Source organism: Podarcis filfolensis, assembly GCF_964270895.1.
Source record: "Podarcis filfolensis genome assembly, chromosome: 14".
NCBI classification, from domain to species: Eukaryota; Metazoa; Chordata; class Lepidosauria; order Squamata; family Lacertidae; genus Podarcis; species Podarcis filfolensis.
Genome location: NC_139616.1, coordinates 3893445 through 3916894, shown reverse-complemented (window position 1 = coordinate 3916894; position 23450 = coordinate 3893445). Strand labels below are relative to the sequence as shown.

Genomic DNA, 23450 nt, shown 5'->3' with positions numbered 1-23450 from the left:
TCCCCCCCGCCCCCCGCTTGTGAACCCCAGTGACTGGCATTCAGAGGCTTACTGCCTTAGACAATGGAGAACATAGTCATCATGGCTAGTAGCTATGGATAGCCATCTCCTTCGTGAATTTGGCTATTGCTATATCTTATAGTATCAAATTCCATGCTTTATCTATGTTTTGTGTGTGTATTTTATTTGGTCTGTCCTGAACCTTTCAACATTCCACTTCATGGGATGTTCTAATATTATGAGACACAATGATATGAGAGCACTGGGCTGAACATTTTCACTTCTGGGTTTTTTATTTCTCCTCCTATTTTTTCTCTAGATTTTGTCATTCCAAATCACTCTATCTTGTTTCTGAAGCTGAACTGATTGTGCATGAGGAACTATCCACTGGTTGGTTTAATTATTATTAATATTGTTATTACTATTGTTACTATTATTGTTAATATTATTAATATTATCATCATAATTGTTGTTGTTGTTGTTTATTTGTACCTCGCCCATCTGACTGGGTTGCCCCAGCCACTCTGGGTGGCTTCCAGCATATATAAAAACATAATAAAGCATTAAACTTTAAAAAGCTTCCCTATATAGCAGTCATTACATTTCTGCTTGCTGAATTCCTGAGTTTTCAATCCCAGGCTGGGTTGGGCAGGAAAGACTCTTGCCTGATACCCTAGAGAGCTGTTTGCAGTCTCTAGATGTTTAAATGGACCAATGGTCTGACTTATAAGACTTATAAGACAGCTTCTTGGCTCCTAATGTGCTGCAATTTTCAGCCCTCTTTATTTCTCTCTCACACTCCATTCTGTATGTGCATGTGTTTCACCAGTTGAGGTCTCCTTTGGTTATAGCCTTTTCTACCTCTCTGCCTTTGTTGTCGTTTTCTGAGCAAATGGTTTGTTGCACCAGAGTCATTGTCACATCAGGTTTCTGGCACTGTTGATCTCCATGCACACAGGCACCTGTTTTCTATTTTATTATATTTTTTAAAGAACTGTACTCAGATGCAGGCTTTGTTTTCTTCCTGTCTTCATGCTGAACCAATCCTGTTGTTTCTGTTGGAAGTCAACGAGGCACAGAAATTGCTACAAAGGAGTCGGCTGAAGAAACCCTGTAAACATTATGGCAGTATGAGAAAGACTTGTTTGGTTTATTTCCACAGGCTTTGAAGATGCTGGAAAGCCCAAGTTTAAGGTGATATAAATACAGATGTGAAGAGAGAGAAAAGTATTTGGGGGCAGGGCTCTGGGATGGTTATGGCCGTTTTAGCTAGATTCTGTAGATACGTTATTCTGTGTTGGATTTTGAAGGACTGTAGATCTTTATTGCCGCCAGTTGAGATTGAGCAGAACTCCAGCTTTTCTGAGAGAAAATTTGACAAAACCTAAGGAGACATGAGGATGCTTGCTAAGGGCTGATCCATGTGTAGATTTCACAACCATTTTGCTTAAAGCAGGAGGGGAAGGACTTGTTGTGCTCCAGATGCTGTGGGCAGAGCTGGATTAAGACCTTTGGAGTCCCTAAGCACTTAACAGATTTTGGTGCTCCCATATATCTAATAAAAATATCAACAATAATAAACTGTAAAATAAAATAAAAAACTCAAAATAGAATGGCATCTATAGTAAGATGGAAAATGTTTATTTTTGTATATCACTTTATATATATCTGATAAATTTTCTCCTACTTTTTCTAATGGCAGTCTTTGATCAGATCTTCAAAACTAATCTTATGTAACACATCTGTTTCTTTACTTACTAGAGATAAGGCATTCAGCCTGTCTTGTTTCATAGCTGTTCTGCTGGGATTCTCTCTTTTTTGGCAACAAATCATAATTTTTATTAATTTTTCAATTTTACAGTTCCAAATAAATATTTTACAAACTTTAAAATATCCAGTGACTTCCCTTCTTCTCTTTCAATGGTTCATTTTACATATCATACATCCCTGCATATTTTACTATAACCATTCAAATCAGTTTTCCACTTTTACATCCATCAAATATAATTTACTCTGTTGAATTTATCTTAGTGCTGCCGGCATTTTCAGCTGTATACAGTTATTTTCCATATATTCAATAAACGTTTTCCAATCTTATTTCAACGTATGTTCTTCATGCTCTCTTATTCTGTGTGTTAAATCTGCAAGTTCTGCATATTCTGTCAACATAAGTTGCCAATCCACTTGAGTTGGGACCTCGCTCACTTTCCAATTTTGGGGGCTAACAAAACATGGGCCACAGTTGTTGCATACATAACTAACCTTTTCTGACACCTAGGAATTTCAGTCTGGGTTGGTGTTTTTTTGAGAAGTAGTTTTGAACATTTTTTTAAAAATCATTATAAATCATTTCCCAATAACTTTTACCTTTTTTGCATGCCCACCACATGTGGAAAAAAAAATTCGCTCTGTTACATTACACTTTCAACACATATCTGATTTTGTTTTATAAATCTTAGCCAACCTACTCGGAGTTAAGTACCATCTATGAATCATTTTCAAATAATTCTCTTTCAATGAATAACATGCAGTAAATTTTAGGTCGCTTTCCCAGAGTTTCTCCCAGAGGTTGAGATCTATATTGTGTCCTTTATCTATTGCCCAGTGTGTCATTGAAGCTTTAACAAGCTCATCTTTTGTTTCCCATTCTAGTATAAAATTTTATATTTTAAGTTTATCCTTATTTTGTAAGAGTTATTTTTCAAATTGTGAGCTTTGGTCCAGAAATCCATTCTTTCTATTTAATTTAAACTTGTCATGTAGCTGGTGATATTGCAACCAATCCATAACTTGTTCTTTAAGTTTTCCATTGATTTCAGTTTGGGTCCCCCCCCCCATAAAATCCAGCAGTTCCCTGTAAGTCGCCCATTGTCTGACCATATTAACTCTCTTAATTGTAATTGTTTCAATGGGAGATAGCCATAAAGGTGTTTTTCTTTCCAGCAGATTTTTATATTTCTCCCAAAGTCCATACAGATTCTTCCTAAGAATGTGGTTCATAAAATTCTTGTAGATTTTAGCCTTCCCATACCAGAGACATGCATGCCAGCCAAATTTTAAGTCATGACTCTCTAAATCTAAGATGTCTGCATTGTCCAATACAATCAATTCTTTTAACCAACGCAAACAGGCTACCTCATAATACATTTGCAAATCTGGCAGAGCAAAGCATCCTCTTTCTTTTGTATCTATCATAGTTTTATGTTTAGTTCTTGACTTTTCCCCCTGCCAGATAAATTTAGAGATATATTTTTTCTATTATTTGAAGCAGCTTAAATTATTTACAATTAGGATTGACTGGAATAAAAACAGCATCCTAGGCAGTATATTCATTTTAATGGCTGAAATTCTACCTAACTGGGGGAGTTTCTCCCCCATATTTCCAACTCTTTATTAACCTCTTTCCACAATTTTATATACTTATTTTCAAATAGGTTGAGATTTCTTACTGTCAGTCAAATTCCCAAATACCTAACTTTTTTGCCTATTTTTAGTCTAGACGCCCTTTCTAAAAAACAATTCATCTGCTTATCCATGCTTTTAACCAACATTTTGGTTTTATCTGAATTTATTTTGAAACCCGCCATTTCTCCAAACCTTTTCATTTCTTCTAATGCTTTGGGAATGCTCTCCAAAGGTTGTTCTAGTGTCAACATCAGATCATCAGGAAATGCCCTTAATTTATAAACTCTATGTCCCACCTCAATACCTTTAATTTGCCTGTTTTTCCTTATATTCCAAAGCAGTATTTCTAATGTCAATATAAAGAGCAGTGGAGACAGGGTAACCTTGTCTTGTTCCTTCTTCTATTTGCCATTTGTCTGAAAGAATATTATTTATTAATACATTTGCAGATTGATCAGTATAGCTTTAATTCCTGCTAGGAAAGAATTACCTATTTCCATTTCCTCTAAAACCTTGATCATAAATGACCGTGAAATATTGTCAAAAGCTTTCTCCACATCTAAAAAGATTAACACAGCCTTTTTTTCATTTATTACTTTCAAATACTCTATTAAATTAATTACATTTCTTATATTGTCTTTTATTTGTCGGCCTGGTAAAAATCCGGCCTGGTCTCTGTGGACTGACTCAGTCAATGTCCTTTTTAATCTATTAGCCAAGGTTGTAGCAAATAGTTTGTAGTCACAATTCAATAATGAAATAGGTCTATAATTTTTGGTCTTTGTTAAGTCACTGTCTTGTTTTGGAATCAGAGTAATGAATGCATATTTGCATGAAGGTGGAATTACTCTTGTCACCAAAATTCTATTCATGGTGCCCATTCTGTTGGAATTTTTAATATACTTCAACTGAGAAAAGGAACACTCATCTGAGCAATTCGTGACCATTAATGTTAAAAATCTGGCAATGGAAAATATCTATGGTGCCCCCTTTCCTTGATGTGCTTATTTTGCTTAATAGTTAATCCATTCCTGGTTGTTGGTTGCATGGCCAGTGGTCAGTGATTGTGGACAACAGTGTCCAACAACATGTGGCAGGCACCAAGTCCCCCATCTTGACTCAAAGTGGGATGTCAAAGGCAAATTGGGACGTTCCTGGCTTTGGTGAATCATCTTGGGCCTTTAATAAGAGATTAGCAAAATCTCAGGAGAGGTTGCAAGCCTCTTTCCACTTGGGGGACCCACAAGAAAATCAATGCAGTGCAATGACACTGTGAATTCTCTTGTGCAAAAAGAAGGGAGTTGAGAGCGCAGTGTGGTTGCTAACGCTTTGCATGCAGCATAATCTCCAAGATTTCTCCAATGAAAATAGGGACGTCACATTCCATAACAATAATTTTACTATTTATACCCCACACATCGTACTGGGTTGACCCAGCCACACTGGGCAGCTTCCAACATATATAAATAACATAATAAAACATTAAAAATCTTCCCTATGCAGGATTGCCTTCAGATGGCTTGGGAGATAACTCCATATCCTCCAACATTTCTCCCATAAAAATAGGGACATCCTAAGGGAAAGTGAGACATTCTAGGATCAAATCAGAAACTGGGATGACTTCTCTAAATCAAGGACATCCATGGAAAATAGAGACACTTGGAGGGTCTGCATGCAGTCTATGCTCCCTTTCTCTCAGCCTATAGGCTTCTGTTCCTTACCTGTAGGTGAGGGCTAGGGTTCGGAAACCCATGACTCTCCAGTTGCTGTTGGATGACTGCTCCCATCATCTCTGGCTGAAGGCCAGTCTGGCTGGAGCTGAAGGGAGTTGTAGTCCAGGAACATCTGGAGGGCTCCAGGTTTCTGACCCTGATCAAGAGGGAGGAAACAGAAGCCTTCAGAATGCAAGAACCGGATAGTGCTGCCTAAGCATAACTCCCCCACTTCTCTTCCCTTCCTCCCCATGCCCTTCCTAGTAGGAAAACAAGTCCCTGGGAGTTACCATTTGTGGGGGGGGCACTTCTGCAGCACAAGCCTTCACTCCTCACTTGTTCATTTCAAGTCGTTCTTCATTTGCTGGTTTAGAGAAGAAGCATAGTGCTGGCAATAGGATCACCAATGTGACCAGTAAGGAAGTATCTTCCTCACTTTCCCTTGGTTACATTTGTCCTCTGTGATCCTTGTCTGGTTAGGATCACTTTAGGAGAGGGAGGGGGTGGAATGATGGTGAAGCACCAGGAAAAAAAACCCAGGTTTGAATAGCATGCATGTGTGTGTGTATGTGTGTGTGTGTGTGTGTGTGTGTGTGTGTGTGTGTGCTTTAAAATACTCATAGGAAAGCGCTTGCACAGCCCCACAGAGCACCCACCAGGAGTGTGAGATCCCACAAAGTCTCATAACTCATGCCTTGGTGGTGATTCATCTGTGTTGGAAGCCATGTCACCGGTTGTAACTTTTCCAATTAAGGCAGAGCAGTTGTACTCCCTCTGTAGAATCTGTGAGGTTCTCGCTATTCATGGCAAGGTTATGTAAGGCAGAGCTGAAAAGGTCAAGGTAGCTCCATGTATTTAAAATCTTGCTCTCAAATCTTGAGTTCCTCAACTCCTTGGAAGGTCTCAACCCACAGTCGTTTCACAGTTTATCAGTCAGTGAGGCTGTGGCAAGGCAAAAGTGATGAGCCCCTGATCTTTTAGAAACTGGAGATAATGACCAAGGTTGTGGGCACAATGACCTTTCCATCCAAAGAGGCCATGAGATCACTGAGGTCCACATGCCACAACTTTAGCCCTTTTTATTCTCTGTCATGACTGTACGGTAAAAATCATTGCCAAGGCTTAACTCTGCTGTCCCTGACCAGCATTCAAGAACTTCAATGAAAAATTATCTTGTCTGCAGTAGAGCCATCATGGCAGAATGGTTAGAGCAGAGCTGGCCTGCAGGTGAAGCGGGTGAAGCAGCCACCACAATTGGCAGAAACGCAAGTGGCAGCTCTCCACCCATGCCACCACTGCCACGGCTGCCGGAGAAGCTCCGCTTTGCAGAACGTCTCCCCTCTCACCAAGAGCTTTGTTGCCAAGTGAAAAGGGAGATTTGGCAAGGGCTTCTCCTTAAGCAGGGTGGCAAGACTTTACAATGGCTTTTCCTTGAGAAGAAGCCCTTGCAAAGCCTCACTTCCCCATCCCCCCATCAGGGGGGTGGCAGTAGGGTGTTTAGCCTCAGGCTAACTTGGGCGTTGTCAACCTTTTCAGACTCAGGACCCACTTTTAGCCCAAACATGCATTTGGGGACCCATTTCGCCATCTTTTACCATATATTAGCTTGGTAGCTGTGCTTCTGTTGCAACCCGCCTTGGGTCAGGTTGCAACCCACTAGCGGGTCCTGAGCTGAAGATCAGTGGGTTAACTAATCAACTGAAATGGATGATATTAACCAGCTATGATTCCTTGAAATAAGTGACAGATCTGTCTTTTTATTTGGAGAATCTGGGATGTCTGCGACTGGGGAATTGGATGCTAGCATCTTCTTTCAAATCTGATGTGTGAAATTGTCATGTAATCATGTCAAGAGCTGTCTGCCTTTGTTCCCAATGATTTCAAAGAACTGGTCATGCAGAGAAGCTCCACCCCCATCATAAAGTTTAGTTAACCACTAAAGTGATAATAGTAAAGGTTGCCTGTTTTCTGAATATCGTCTCACCTCTTTGCCCCCTTGGTCTGGTGTTGACAGGATGAAAATTTGTCCACCATTCGAGGAAAATGAAGCTGGAGGGGGGGAGCAGCAGGTACTTTGCTTTGTGTCTCTGTGGGGGGTTCTTTTCTTTTATCTTTAAAGACACAAAGTGGCTTGCAACCTATTTTGAGATGACATAATGCAGGATCAAAGCAGAGGGTCAAGTTGGGACAGGGCAGTTACATCGCACTGGCTAGGGCCTGGTTTGGATTAAGCAAATAATGAAACCAGAGCTGCTTATCTTGTTTCTTTTGTTTTATTTTTTGAGACAGGAGTGGAACATTCCAAGTTTCCAACGAGTATTGCTTCTTGTCTGGGACTTCAAGATTCACACCATGAGCTCTGGGAGCCAGAGAGGCAGTGGCAGCCAATGACCTGGTGAGACTGCAGCACTTCCTGACCTCCCAAAAGCTGAGCCACTGATGCTTACCGGGAGGGGGAGCAGCAAGACAGTGGGGAGGTCAGTGTGATGGGAACACAGCAGCAGTGACCTCCCCACTGCCTTACACCTTCACCTCTACTTCCCTGTAGAACTTAACTCAGCACCAACGCCCCACCATGCTGCCTGCTATTGCAGAGAAGGGTTCTGCTCGCCCTGCACCAGTTGATGGAGGTGGAAATCACAGGCAGTTCAAGCTGGGAACCACTACAGGGCTTGAACCAGGAAATCGGGCAGCAGAGTCCATGGACCTTGCTCTTGGTACTGTGGAGGGCAGCTGTTGAAGCAGCAGCCAAACCCTTCTGCTCCACAGCACAGCCCTGATGGTGGCAGGAAGGAGTACTGCAGTTTGTCATCCTGGTCAGCCCAAGTGATCCAGGTGATAGGGGCCCTCACTAAGCTTATATAACGTCTGTCTTGGGCTTGGCTTCCCAGTCTGAGCAACTGGTCCCCCAGCATGCTTTCTCTGTGAACTCATGGAGCTGGGCTCTTGCTGTCCTAGAAATCATGCAGTCATAGAGAGCCAGTGTGATGCAGTGGTTAAAGTACTGGACCAGGACCTAGGAGACCAGGGTTCAAATCCCCACTTGACTATGCAACTCACTGGCTAACGCTGGGCCAGTCACTGCCTTTCAGCCTAACCTACCCCACAGGGTTGTTGTGAGGATTAAACAGAGAGGGGGCAAACCACACAAACCACATTGAGCTCCTTGGAGAGAAAGGTGGGGTAGAAATGCAATAAATAAATGAAATAAATCTCAGAGAGCCATCCCCTTGACAACGTGTGCTATAGAGCTCTGCATTTCAAGCGCAACACTCCCTTGGGCTTCTCCCAGTTGGTAGGTGAGTTTCAGCAGAATGCCTTGGATCAAGATGGAAGGAAACACTGATGGGTTTGTGTCCTCCACCCTCAAAATTTGCTCCTCAAAATAACCGAACCTCCCACATGCACACACACACATGTGTGAACGCACACATACACACAGAGAGAGACAAAGAGAGAGAGAGAGTTATGTGTCTCTATAAATGTGGCCATGGATGTTTGGGGGGGGGCGCGTTTTGGCCCAGAAAGAATTTTTAAATATTCTTTTGTAATACCTGCAACAACCCAGTGCTGACACAGCATTGCAGGGTAAGAAAACACCGCCACACAGACACAGACAGACAGACACACACACATACACACACACACCCCTGCTTGTCTTCACTGAAATAAATCATGAAGAATTGAAAACCACAAATCAGTTAGAAACAATTTAGAACATCCTTCCAAGAGTATTTGTAATTGGGTCCTTGTAATTGCATGTTTCTGGGACGTGGGTGGCGTTGTGGGTTAAACCACAGAGCCTAGGACTTGCCAATCAGAAGGTCGGCAGTTCGAATCCCTGTGGTGGGGTGAGCTCCCGTTGCTTAGTCCCTGCTCCTGCCAACCTAGCAGTTCAAAAGCACATCAAAGTGCAAGTAGATAAATAGATACCGCTCCGGCGGGAAGGTAAATGGCGTTTCCGTGCGCTGCTCTGGTTCGCCAGAAGGGGCTTAGTCATGCTGGCCACATGATCTGGAAGCTGTACGCCGGCTCCCTCGGCCAGTAAAGCGAGATGAGCATGCAACCCCAGAGTTGGCCATGACTGGACGTAATGGTCAGGGGTCCCTTTACCTTTTTTAATTGCATGTGTGGGTGGGGGAACACTATGCCATTTGAAAAGGCATGGCTATTTAGCATGGTCATTGTGGATGCTACACACCCATCAGCAACATCAACTGGCCAGTGTCCCCAACCCCAGAAACATTTTGTTTGGTTTTGCTGTGTCTGGGAGTCGCCATCTAAATGTCCCACAATGCCCTGATGCAGCATTGCCCTGAGGCATTGTGGGAAATTTATAAGGTGGTTCCATCAGAGCACTGCTTTTGCCACCACCAGGTGGTGCCATAACTGAGGATCCACAAGAAAGCCTTTTGCAGAGACACCCCTCAAACCTAGAACCAGCCCTGAGCTGCTTAAGAAAAAAAGCTGCCAGCCATAGCTGACGTTTGTTTAATCTTTGGGGACAAAGGCTTCTGATTGTGTTTGAAATTTCCTGCATTGTTTTGAGTCTGTGGGTTTTTGCTATTTTCTTGCTGTGGGAGAGATTTGAGTCTTGGAACAGAGCCTGGATAAGCAAGCAATGCTGGTAGCTAAACTGAACATGCTTTAACCATTGTGCATCAGAGCAACAGCGAGGTCCTCTTGCTAGCTTGCAGAAGAGGGGGAAACTGCACTGAATTAGCACACAGCCTTTCAGTCTTCACTGGGACAAAAGTTAACTAGGCTCCCTTTGCATTTTTCTTTCATCTTAATGCACTTTGATTACCAGAAAAGTTATCCTTCTAGTAGGATAATTAATTGAAGTGTGTGTGTGTGTGTGTGTGTGTGTGTCCATCATAATTGCATTTCTTAATTCAGTATTTGCAGTGGAGGGGGGGAATGCCCATTATTTGGGTTTTCAACCCCCCCACCCCTTTCAAATTGATTTAACTCACTTCAGTGATGTGGTTCTATTTTGAGCTCAAACAGGGTAAGTTCTAGTGTCCCAGTATTCAATTTTCCTCTCTGACTTGAAAAGTGAACTTTTTAAAAGGACAGACACATATGTGCCTAAGTACAACGTATGGGATTCTCTCTCCTCTCCCCCCCCATCATACCCCCCCGCAACCTGCTAAATTGGTGTATTTGACTCTTATCGTTTCAGACAGCTGTAGTTTAATCTCATATTACCTTCAGCAATAAAGTACACCACTTCTGCACTCTGTGTGCAGCCAATTCAGTAGCAGAGATTAAATTACTTCCAATCCCCCCTCTGCTTGGTCATTCCACCTGCTTGTGGGGTCCCCTAGAGCATCCACTTTGGCCACAGTGGAAAGCAGGAGGCTGGTCTAGTGTCTCCAAGAGTCCAGCACTGACCAGGATGCCAAGTTGAGCAGGACAGCACAGTTACTGGCAAAGAAGCCATGCCAGGTTCCTGGCTCTGATCAGGGGACCACGCAGCCTGAGGCTGGCACCTTCCCCCTGGCTTGACATACAATAAGCAGAATACTGAAGGATTCTGGACACAGAATGAAAGTCTTCACGGAGCGTAAAGCTAAACTATGGGACTCACTGCCACAGGAAGCACCAATAGCCACCAGTAGAAATGGCTTTAAAAGAAGGTTTGACAGATATTTAGAGGAGAGCACTGTCGAAGGCTGCTAGCCATGATGGCTGTGCTCTGCCTCCCCAGCTGGAGGCAGCAGTATGCTTCTGTGTATAAAAACCAGTGTTGGAAGCCATGGGGGGCGAGAGGGCACTTGTGCCTGAATTCTGCTTGCTGGTTCCCACAGGCACCTGGTTGAACATTGTGAGAACAGGCTGCTGGGCAAGATGACCCACTGGCAGGACCCAGCAGGCTCTTCTTGGCTCCTTTCACAGTGCCTCGCCAGCTGAACAGAGTGAGGAGCACTCCAGGGAAGGAGTCAAGGAGCAAATGAAAAGTGCCTGGCTTCAGACGAAGGGGGGTTGGCACCTGAAGCTCAAAAGGCCTCAGCTCACCCCCAGCTCTTGTTGGAGTAGAAGCATAGAAGCAGAGAGTTGGAAGGGACCAATCTTAGTCCAGCCCCTGCAATGAAGGAATCTTTTGCCCAAAGCTGAGCTCAAAACCACAACCCTGGGATTAAGAATCTTGTGCTCTACCAACGGAGCCACCTCAGAGTCAGGAACTCTCCAGGAGCAGAAGGCTGGACTGGATGGTCCTTTGGCCTGACCCCACAGGCAGGATCTAGAAGAGCTAGGTGGACCACTGATCTGACTCAGTATAAAGCAGCTTCCTATGTTTTTATATCAGCCCTTTAGTCAGAATCATGAGGACTGGAGTCTTCCATATATCTCTGGGGAGCCCCAGTCAGTCAGTATAGATGTGGGGCATGGAACCTTGCATTTTCTTCAGGGCAGCCTTCTGTCCTCCGTTCTGCCAAGCAAGAGGCCTTATTGGTGTTCAAGGACACCTGCCAGCCATGCAGAATAATAATAATAATAATAATAATAATAATAATAATAAATTTTATTTATATCCCGCCCTCCCCAGCCGAAGCTGGGCTCAGGGCGGCTAACAACAATCAAAATAATCCAACATTCTAAAAACATTCATTATAAAATTAATTAAAATCAAATTAAAATCAAATTGATGGCAACCATTAAGCAAAATTCTGTGCAGATTGCCAGAGGAGGGGGTCAGGCTGCGCCCTGACCAAAGGCCTGGTGGAACAGCTCTGTCTTGCAGGCCCTGTGGAAAGATGTCAGGTCCCGCAGGGCCCTAGTCTCTTGTGACAGAGCGTTCCACCAGATTGGAGCCGCGGCCGAGAAAGCCCTGAGGAAGTGCAAAGCAAGGCCAGGGAGGGGGGTGGCCTGGGGAGGGGGGTGGCCAAATAGAGAGGCCTGCAGAACCACATTCAGGGGCACCAAGTGGGGGGCCAGGGGCCCCAATATTTCTGATGAAAGGACTGCCCCCCAAGTTCAGTGGCGCGTGCTAGTAATGCCAGCATGGTGCATGGCATGAGCGCATGGCATGCTGACATCACACAGCCCCAGTTCCCCTGAATTGTGGGGGCAAGGTGGTGCACGTGGCCACATTTGACCCCAGGCCTGCAGTAAACACTGAACTAGATGAATCAGTCAGTGGTGGAGTGTGCCTCGCTGGTGCCTGGAGCAGGTGTGCACATGCCGTGCCATAAGGGTGGGGCGTGCCACTGAAGACTGCATCCTTCTTGCATGCCCTCCAGTTGGTCAGGCCTGACCCAGATGTGGAGTGGCTGCTGCTGCTGCTGCCCACCCTCCAGCCCCGAGGGCCAAACCGGGCATGGCTTCCCTTGATGAGCTTGATGAACTATAATGGGGGCTTCTGGTAGCGCCCTCTGAAAAATTTCACCTGGGGCAACGGCTCCTCTCGCCCTCCCCACACTAGGCCACTGGAACCGCTGCATAAGACGAGGAAACCTTTCCTGCAGCTACAGTGGGTTGGACCAACAATACCACCACAATTTATTTTGCCTTGTTCCATTTGAAGAGGGAGAGAAGAGGAAAAACTTGTGGGGGAATATGTTTGAAAAGCAAAAGCTGGAGTTTCTGAAATCTGAATAGGGAAAGACTGGAGACTAAAGTGGTAGCAGAACAACACCTGTGCTTTGCAGCAGAAAAGGTTAAGCAAAGCATGCCGGCATCCCTTTAAACAGGCACCACGTAAGATTAAGCCCACCGGCCAGGAAAGTACCAGTCATTTCCAGACAAATTAGGCCCCATTCTTCCTGCAGAGGGGATTAAAAAAAATCATATTCCACATTAACAGTCCCTTTGGTATTTTCGTCAAATGAGTTTTAGTGGCGGAAGGCTGCTAAAAATATCTGCCAATTTCTTTCCTAATTTAAATGCAGCGCTGAGCAGAAACCCCCATGAATGCATGGAGCTCGCGGTTCAACAGCTTGAATATCATCATCACGCCGTTCCATTTCACGCAGAGGCTTTCGAGAGCTAAGTGTGCAGCGCCCTTGTTAAGGCTTGAACATCGATTGTAGCAAGAGACACTTCCACTTGCTGCAGCACAGTATCAGCTCTGGGAAAGTTCCTTCTTTGAGATGTTAAGGCAGAATAAACATTAGAATATAGGTTTGGGGGGAGTCAGTCTGGATGATTCTTGGGGGCCTGTGCCCAGTGAGGTTAGACTCTGACAAAAGGAATTTGTTGAACAAGTCACTTATGTGTCCTCATCAGCATTGAAAAAGAATGGGTTAGGTTGCCAGAGCTGCAACCAAGTGATGGTGCCCTCCAAGCAAATGGATGGGCCTCCCCCCTCACCTGGCTTGATAGATAGAAGACCTGCCCTGAGATTTACAGGTGAATGGTGATTTAACAATTTAAAAACAACAACAAGAAGAAATGGGGAGCCTATGGGGCTTTCCAGGTGTTGCTAGACTACAACTCTGGTTGCCCCGAGCGTTGGGCAGGTTGGCCAGGCCCAGGAGTCCAGCAAGTTCCACAGTTTATCTATGCAGTGCATTTAGATTCTTTTGTCCTGAATCTAAACATCCAGCTTACTTGGACATCTACAACTTCTAGAGTTATGAGAGAGGGAGAAGAACTTTTCTACCCACTTTCTTCATCCCATGCATAATTTTATAAACTTCTGCCATAAACTTTTTCTCTACACTAAAATGGAGTCCGTCCATCTCCTTGTTCATTTGATTTTCCCTTTTCTCAGCCTTTTCCAACACTTCCTGAAAACAGGCAGCCAAGATCCCAAGTTCGAGTGAGGCCTGCCATACTCTCTGCACCTGGAAGTTCAGAGATGACTCCACTGTAACAAGACTCCAATGCTAGAATGTATGCAAGATAGCAGCTCATTTGGCCCTGTCCACATCTAACATCAGACTTTCTCTACCTGCAGCCTGGTTTTTAATGAAAGCTTCCAGAGCAGAATCCTTAAGGATTTTTTGTTGTTGTTGTTAGCTAAGCAGCCTGTTGCCTGCTGCTGGGATGATATTTCAAGGACCCGTTTGAGCCATGTCATAAATCACTGGCATCGGACAGTGGGGACACCCTGTCCTAGAGAGCTGTTCTGACTTGTCTCTTGGCCTCCCATGGTAGCGGAAATTGTGAGTTAGAAAAATGCAGTGTGAAGCCTCCCGTACATTTAAGCAAGGGAATAATGATGATCTTCTTCACTTGCAGAACTTGGCCACAGGGAAGGCTGTGCAGCACTCAGCTCATTAATTGGTGTCATGCAGAGCTTGAATAAAGAGACAGGAAGGTGTCTCTCTGCAACTGTATGAGACACCCAGGTGCATCTTACTGGTAAGGAGCAGACTGTGGCCCTCACAACGGTTGTCCGGCTTGTAGCAAGGTCTAGAGGGATGATCTTCACCAGTGCTTTTTTTTTTTTTTTTAGCAAAATGGTGCTGGTACCTGAAGACCATTGTAGGCATGGCTAGGAAGAGTTGGGCACAGGGAGGGTGGCTGGCAGTAGAAACAGAGGCTGTGATTGATGTGCAGAGAGCAACCCCCCCCCCCCCGCAAGAGGGAATTGGTGATAGTCGTGCTGGAGCCTGAGACTGGTGATTGGACATAGCAGCCCTGGTTTTTTGGCAGGCGAGTGAAGTGGTGCTGAAAACCAGCTGAGGAGCCCCTGCTTTCCTTCCTCTCCTCAGCTGTGCTGTGTCCAGGAGGTGGGTGAGCCAATGGGTGAAAGGGACGCAAAGTGAGCCTGAGGCGGGAGTTGGCGAAGAGCAGCAGCCGCCCTCTGACAGAGCTGGATTTCTCCTCCCCTTCCCGTGTTTTCTGCGGTGGGTGCCTGGTTTGTTCTGTCCTCGCCTTTTGCTTCTCGGTTCTGGCAGAGCTTCTCCCCAGGGAGCTGGGAGGGAGACAGTGATGTGGATTATTATTATTATTCATTCATTCATTAAATTTGTATGCTGCCCCCTATACCCACAGGTCTCAGGGTGGTCCCTCCTCTTCCCACTCGGTTGTCTCCTTGCAGCCCGTTGTGACATACCACATTTTTTGCCCTATAGGACGCACCGGCCCATAGGACGCACCTAGATTTGGGGGGGGGGGGATAAAGGGGGGGAGCTGGGGCTTCCCCTGACCCCAGCCCCCAGAAAGGGAGCCAGAGCGATGCCAAAGCTGAGCGCAGCTTCGGCACTGCTTTGGGAGCTTGCGCAACCTTCGGGAGCCCAGCGCGGCTTCGCTCCGGGCTCCGGGGGGTTGCGCAGAGCTGCACGGAGCCCGGGAGCGCAGGCAGCTCTGCGCAACCTTCGGGAGCCCGGCACGGCTTCACGCCGGGCTCCCTAGGGCTGCGCAGAGCTTTCTGAAGCCTGGAGAGGGAGAGGGGTCGGTGCGCACCGACCCCTATCGCTCACCAGGCTTCAGCAAAAGCCTGTATTCGCACCATAGGACACACACACATTTCCCCTTCATTTTTGGAGGGGAAAAAGTGTGTCCTATAGGGCGAAAAATACGGTAGTTTGAGCTGGAGTTGCGTGTGTCTCACAGTTTGAGTGGGTTGGAGGGGACGGGGTGTGTGTGTCAAGCTGCCCTCTGCAACCCCTGTAGGGAGGAGATGCAGTCGTGGGGATGGGGGAGCAGCTCTGAGGCAAAGATACACTGCCCTCCCTCAGTGTGAAGGGAAGGGACTATAGCTCTGGAGAGGAGGCAGGCGAGTGAGCAAGTGAGCAGAGCAGGGAGACACCCATCTTCCCACAGTGTGAATGAGGTTCCAGGCCCAGGCCATGTCAAGACCTGCCTGGGGAGACAGGAGGGATGGACCTAACCAGGGAAGACTCATAGCAGCTCAGTGGCAGAGAGCAAGCTCTGCATGCAAAGGATCCTGATGTTGGGTTTAGTTGCTAGGCTCTCCGGTTAAAACAAAGATGGCGCTGGCAGAGGGAAAGCCCAGGAGAGGTGGAGCCACACCATACCCACCTCGTTGTCTTTGCACAGCAAAAAAGGGGAAGGGGCAGCAGGGTGTGTGTGTGCCATTTTCTGTTTTGCCTCAAGGGGTTTTCTCCTGGCTTCGTTGTTGTTGTTGTTGTTGTTGTTGTTGTTGTTGACATTTTATTGCTCCATCGTCTAGCTCTGATCTCATAACACTACTCACTCATGTAACCTGAGGCCTATGGGGCTCAACTTTTACAACCACTGCAATGTCTTCCAGTCCATTTCCGGGCAGAACTCAAAGTGCAAAAGCTTTCTGCCCCAGCACCTCCCATGTCCTCTTCTTTCTCTATTAACATATAAACATCCAGCGTATATTTTGCATCTGGAATATGCAAGTTTCCGCTTGTGTGATTTTTTTTTAAGAGCAGAAGGTACAGACTCCTGACAGTTTTGACTTTTCCCTGAAAAGAAATGTTCAAAACAGCATTGGGCTGACTGAACTGTTTATTAGAGATGCACTGGAGCTTACTGTCACCTCTTTGGAGATGTGAGCTAAAGGTAGATAAGGTATTAAAATTTTGTGGGCTGGGAGTGTGGGAAAAGAAGGGCTGAGGATACCAGCACACCATTTTTACTAAGGGGGTAAAGTGACAGAGAGCTCCCATCCTCCACAATAATGTTCCCACACACATCATCCCAGTGTGAATTGGGAGAAACCAGATGCCCCAACTATAATTAATTTCTGGTCCTTATTATTCTATTCTGGCCTCTTCATCTCTCACTTGTCCATTCAGAAGTCCATCCCATCCTGATTCCACATTAGTTTCCAATATTATCTTATTTTTGTAGGGGGAGGAAATCTATACAAAAATTTACACAATACTTATTTGGCTGTGAAATTTAAATATGTAACTTATCCCAATGGAAGCATTTCTAAATATATTTAAGTTAAAATGCATGTTTGTAATTGTTTTTTTGGGGAGAGGGGATTGAGCTGAGAATTGTATTACAAAATATGGAGATGTGTGAAATATGAAGGATAACATTTACTAGCCCAGAAAGTGCAAATTATGCCAAACGAAAATTAGGCCTAACAGAAGTCTGTTTCAAGCCTCTCTTTTAGTCCTTCCCTTTGCTCTTCCTGTCTTAGAGGCATCTGCAGGAACTGATGGTCATAGCACCAACCTTGCATTGCTAAGTCAGCCCAATTGCTCTTGGTGCTAAAGAGACTCTTTGCATTGATGTTTTGAAAATGGTACATGTCAGGTGTGCCTTTGGGCGTGGAGGCTGACTAGGACTGGGACTCTGGTGTGGTGCAGTCGTGTTGAAAATCACAGAGGTGCTATTGATGCATCTAGCTCAGTATTGTCTGCATGGACAGGCAACAGCTCTCTGGGGAATCAGGCAAGAGTCTTTCTGAACCGTATCTGGAGATGCCACAAACTGAACCTGGGACCTTTTGCATTCAAAGCAGATGGTCTGTCACTGAGCTATAGCCTCTCACCCCTCCAGAAAAGCTGCTGTTACTTCCAGGAGAGGAGCTTTCCAGGGTAAATACCGGTAGGTTTTTTTGGTAATTTTTACATTCTGTTACCACTTGAGCCCACTGTTTTCCATTTCCCATGTGTGAGCAGAAATAAGTAGTATTTATTGTTAGCCACCAGGATGGTTATTATAAGAAAAATGGAAATATTTAGAGGGATTAAATAAGGATTTGTGGTAGAGTCAAAACTATACCAGAAGACAAACAAACTAGCATAAAGATTCATTTCCAACTATGTGGCAAACATTTGTTTAATCTATTAATGATGGTAGCAACCTGGAATTCTTAATACCTATTTGGAATTCTTGGTAAGCTTTTAGCTTTAAATGAAAATATCATAAGACATCAAAGACAATATCTTATAAATAAGACAAATCTTTTAAAAAATGTGAGGACCCTGAAACACCAATAATATTTTTTCCAGGGAATGTGAATGAAACAACCAACATTTGCAGTTTGTGTGTTTAATTTTAGTTTTCATTCAGTTTTGCTGTTTTTCTTAGTTTTTGTTTTTTGTGTGTTCAAGAAGTGTATGTTCTTATTCAAGTAATTAATAATGTTGGGTTTTTTGTTTGTTTTAAAAAAGTGGCTTGGATGGTGGAGCTCCCTATCTTGACTCCCCTCTCCGCATAGAGGCCTTCTTCACCAAGGCAATGACGCCCCACAGGTGGTGTGGCTGGAACGGACTTTGATGCCCCTTTGGGACCAGGCATGTAAAGATGTCTTTATGCACCCACAGTAGTGTGAGTTAGTTTTAAGAATGGCTTTATCTGAACTGCTTGGGTTTTTAAAAACAAAAACAAAAGGCACACACCCTGCAGCCTTGATCAGGATCTGCAGATTATTTCACTCTGCCTTTAAGTGTTATTGGCTTCTGATCATGTTTCTCGTACACTGCCCTGATAGGGCTAGCCTAGAGAGTTCTTAAATAAATCCACATTGGTCAGAGCAAGCAAGGAAGGAAATCCACTCCTGCCTGTCAAAGGCTGTGCAATCTCTCTCTTGGATGCAGTTGCTAGGTGAGGTCGAGAAGGCAACGGGCCAGTTGTGCACAGAATCACTGTTACTCATTCGGATGGAGCGTCTGTATTTGGGTTGTTGTCAAAGTTACTGTGTACAGTGAAGTAATCGCTGGACCCACTGGGTGTTCCTCCTTTGCCTGTCAGGAGCAGGGGGAGTTTAATGTCTTTGTGCCCAGGGAAATCTGTAGGGTTACGTCCTATGAGTTAGGCAGGCAGGCAGGCTGTCTTTGTGAGCTGGCCCCGAAGGGTGTGGTCAAAGCCGTGATTCACATGCCAGGCTGAAGTCATGCCTTGGAATGATCCTGCGTCCATTTTCATCCTCTCTGCTTATTCAGCACAACTTGGCCAAATGCAGCTGGTTGGCTACAAGCCCCATTCTCATCCATCTCCAGGAAGCGGCGCAGACTCAGAGAGGCCTGATTTTGCACTCAGATACCCAAAGTGTGCTTCTCTACTAAATCTTATATAAAGAGAGCTAATGGGCCTAAAATGGGCTCAGAGGCCCTGCTCCCTTGACCTGGAAACAGTGCCCCCTGACATCCGCAGGGTGTTTAAAAAACTAACTTGATAGAAAGGTTGTGTATACACCATACATTTAAAGCCCCTCCCCCAATCCTGGCAACTGTATAGCTTGTTAATGGTGTTGGGAATTATAGCTCTGTGTGGTAAACTACAGTTTCCAGGATTCTTTTTTTGGAGGGTTCGTTAAATGTATGATGCTTTAGCTGAGATTCCTGTATTGCAGGAAGTTGGACTAGGTGACTCTCAGTGCACCTGCCAACTCTACAGTTCTCTAATAAGGCATCCAGGGATCATCTAGTCCACCTCCTGCAATGCTGGAATCTCAACTAAACATCCATGACAGATGGCCAGCCAACCTCTCCTTAAAAACCTCCAAGGAAGGAGAGTCTGTTTGACTGTTAAATAGCTCTTACCGCCAGAAAGTCCTTACTGATGATGAGTCAGAATCTCCTTTCTTGTAACTTGAAGCCATTGGTTCGAGTCTACCCTCTTGGGTTGTCCAAGATCAAGGAAGGTGTTTGTGGCAGAAGCACCAACTCTCTCCTAAGCCCAAGGACACCATTTTCTTCTAAGAGGATGAAGGAAATCTTAACATCTCACATCGATAAGCCTCCGTCTGAACTTAAGAGACATTGTAGGCTCTTAATCTGAACTGTATCTCATGAGCCCAATGTTAATAAAAATGATAAATTGCTGGCGCTGCAAATCCTCGTATTATTCATGAGGAAGATTTATTGGCCTCCAGTGGGACAGATGGAGTGGGGTGATATTAAAGAGATATAACTGTACAGATTTTGCCAGAGTTTGGCAGTTGTTAAAAACACAGAGGCCCAATTGCCTGCATTGTCAGATAACCCTTGTGATAACCCTGCCATTAATCAATGTAGGAAACCGGTGTTTATCCAAGAAAAGGGGTGAGTGGGAGGGAGGGTGGAAAAAAGCAAACAAGCCCAGCTCAGTGGGAAGGCAACGCAGGCCTGCAATTAGAATACAATGTCTGTGGCACTTCATTAGGGTTGCGAGACCCCCAGGACTGACCCCAAATCTCCAGGTTTGCCTGCTGCCTCCCCTGCATCCTGCAGTGGCAGGGGAGACCTTGAATATTTAGGTGGGCAAAAGAGCCTTTTAAAAAATTAGCAAGACTGTGCATGCAGCTTGCAAGCTTCAGCCTTGCAGGAACCATCCGCTTCTTATTGCGCAGGATCTCTTAATTAAGCTCAGTTTTTGCAAATTATTACATAGACTCTGGGGGGCAATATAACCTTCTCCCCTCCCTCTTCCCTTCTCCCAGTTCATCTATGTCTCTGCAAATTATTGCAGACTCTATGGGGCCCTCCCACTGTGATATCACTGGGGCCCACCCCATAGCATCGCTGAGGCTGTCCCATCGCATAGCAATCACCAGAGTCTCAGGTTTGAGCTCTGAAATCTCAGGGTCTGGGATGCTCCTGACCTGGCAACCCTGTACTTGGTTGCTCTCCACCACCAGCCATGTCCTGTTTCCACGCAGACAGAAGCACCGTTGTCAGAGGGTTGGAACAGCACAAGACTCTTCTTTCCACTTTTCCTGCCAAGTCCACGTGTGGTTATGGATTAGGTGCCTGAGGGTGCCGATGGTGTAGCTGTGCACAGTCCAAGAGAAGACAAAGGCAGGAGGGAGAGGGCCTTCCAGACCCATTGGCAGAGAGCGTGTGAAAAGCCTGGGGCCACCACAGAAGAGGCGCTGCTCCCTGTTTCAGAACCAAGGGCAGTGGAGGCTGGTTCATTAGGATAAGCAGAACATTTCCCCACTAACCTCAGTCTCCCCTCAGCCTGCCCTCACTTGCCTGCTTTCTTCCTTACAACCTGCCTGGTGGCGCTTCCTGCCAGCTGCCTCATTACATTTCCCTCCCCCAATTATTTTCATTGATTTTCCTATATAAACCCAATTACACAAATTAGTTCCAAATTAATACAGTTTTGTTAAGAGGCTTCCTGCACACTGTTCTTGATGGATCTTTATGATCTAATATTACTGCGTTTCATATTCTTATTTATTTCCATTGCATTCCATTTTTCAAAAGTATCACATAATTAACAGCTGCACTCTTAATAATTTCTATTTGTGTTATTATATTATTTAACTTTAAAAAAAAGGCTTCAAGTGAGGAACCATAGCTTTTTCCTTTTCATCCTGCATGCGCCACATCCAAAAATCAGTTTAGTCTCTTGGCCTTATATGTCTCTCTGATGTTTTCCTTTTTCCTGCGGCATTTGGGGCTCTCTCCTCACTCCCACTGTTGTATTCCAGCCTGGCTGGGGTGGAGCTGCAACTTCAAGGTTAAACCCTCCCCTTTCTCTGGCTCAGCTCCTTCCCATAATACTCAAGCAGTTCCAAATCGACAACAGCAGATCCCTCCCTTCCACTGGCACCAAAAATCAACAACTTCCAGAGATTCGCCATTTCTTCCTCTGGCTGGGAAGGGAGGGAAAAGGCAGAGCCATTCCTCTTCCAACATCCAAAAGGCCCTCATGCCGCTTTCCTTTTTCCGCCACCATAGCATTTTGATTTTTATAAAAGGCTAGGTTATAGCTCAATATCTCCACGATATCTTTCAGTCTTTTTTAGTGGGGGGGGGGGGGTAGGCTCTAACTCCCAGCTATATCCTTCCAAAAAAAACCAGCCACCCCCCCTTTACTCCTTTCAAGCCACAAACAGCTTTACATCTTCTTTTAAATCTCAATGTTACATCATACATCAAAACATCCTCACTTGTGTATCTTAAAATTCAATATTAGGAGAGGGTTGCCGAATCATTAATGTAAAAACTTCCATAAAATACACAAAAGAGACCCCCTCTCCTCTATACACCTCCAGAACAAGATAGAATCTTCTCCCAATTTCAAACCTCGTTTCCATGCACCTGATTGTTCTCAGTTATAATGTCCATCTCCTCTGGTGCGCACTTATTCTTAATGACAATCAGGACCCAATTATAAGGAAAACCTCTGCATCCAATGGTGATTTGGGTGGGGGTGTTCCGCATCAAGTGAAGTGCGTAGCATCCAGTGCCTCTGCCCGTCCCCAAGCCATTGAGGCAACGACAGGTCACCAGTAACTCCGGTACCCCAAGAGGTTTATTGAGGATGGTTTAACCACTTCCATCTCCATTTTTTCAGCCTGTGCCTCTCTCCGATGTTGAGCCATCGCCGTGCCGCAAGAGAGGAACTGGAAGCGCCAGCTTCCTCCTTTTCAGTCTCAGTGTTGCCCTTATAGAACTCAGCAGAGAAAAGGATGGGGACAGAACCAGGAATGAACTGGCTCCACCCGCCTGTTGACCTCCGTGCCTGCTGCCCTACCTACCAGTCCCAAAGGGCACCCAACCCCACTGGCGTGTGGGGCATGCTGAAATACATCTTGGAAGGACACAGCCCCTCCAAGTGTCCCTATTTTCAAGGCACAGTCCCAGATTTACAGAAGCCACCTCAGTTTTTTATTTGATCCCAGAATCGCCTTCTTTTTCTTAGGACGTCCCTATTTTTATTGGAGAAATGTTGGAGGGTATGGAGTTCTGTGACCTCTGAACCAAGAAGATAAGTAACTATAAAATCTTTAGAAGACATCTGAAGGCAACCCTGTATAGGGAAGTGTTTTTTTTAATGTTTAATATTTTATTATGTCTTTATATATGTTAGAAGCCGCCCAGAGTGGGTGGGGCAACCCAGTCAGATGGGTGGGGTATAACATAATAATAACAGCAAGGAATAGAATGTCTCTATTTTCATCGGAGAAATGTTGAGGGGATGAGGACATGGAGGCCAACACACTACAGGAGACTGGATGCAGGGCCAGAAGAAGCTGGTGTTGGGTGTGGAGGAGAAGGCCAGTGTGAGGTATCTCAAGATGTTTTGTTTCTGGGTGGAGTGAGATCCAAATAAGGAGAAGGACTGTGGCTCAGTGGCCAAGCCACTGCTCTTCATACAGAAGGTCTCAGGATCAATCCCTAACATTTCCAGGCAGGTCTGTGTGAAATCCTGGAAAACTGCTGGCTGCCAGTGTGGACAATCTGGGGCTAGATAGACCCAAGTATCTGGCCCAGTCTAAGGCAGCTTCCTAGGCTGCCATGTTCAATTGGTAGCCCCTCTTCAATCCACAATCCAGATCCCACTGAAATGGAAAGGAGCTGAAAAATTCATTTTTTGGGTGAGGCTTGCACAAGATAACCTTAGTCTGCCCCTATTAGTGGCACCCCAGATCTACCCCACTCCGAGGCATCATGGCCATAGTCATGCCTCTGGTGGAGACAAAGCTTTGCTTTTTCTCCCCTGACCAAAAAAGGGGGAGGGGGCTAAGTTTATAGCATCAAAGAGAAG

The 23450-nt window shown here is 45.2% G+C and overlaps 1 protein-coding gene across 3 annotated transcripts in view; it reads left to right on the top strand.

Moving 5' to 3' along the window:
- Positions 1 to 23450, top strand: part of RORA (RAR related orphan receptor A) — a 366343-nt gene that overhangs the window by 145082 nt on the left and 197811 nt on the right. The gene's annotated exons all lie outside the window — the stretch shown is intronic.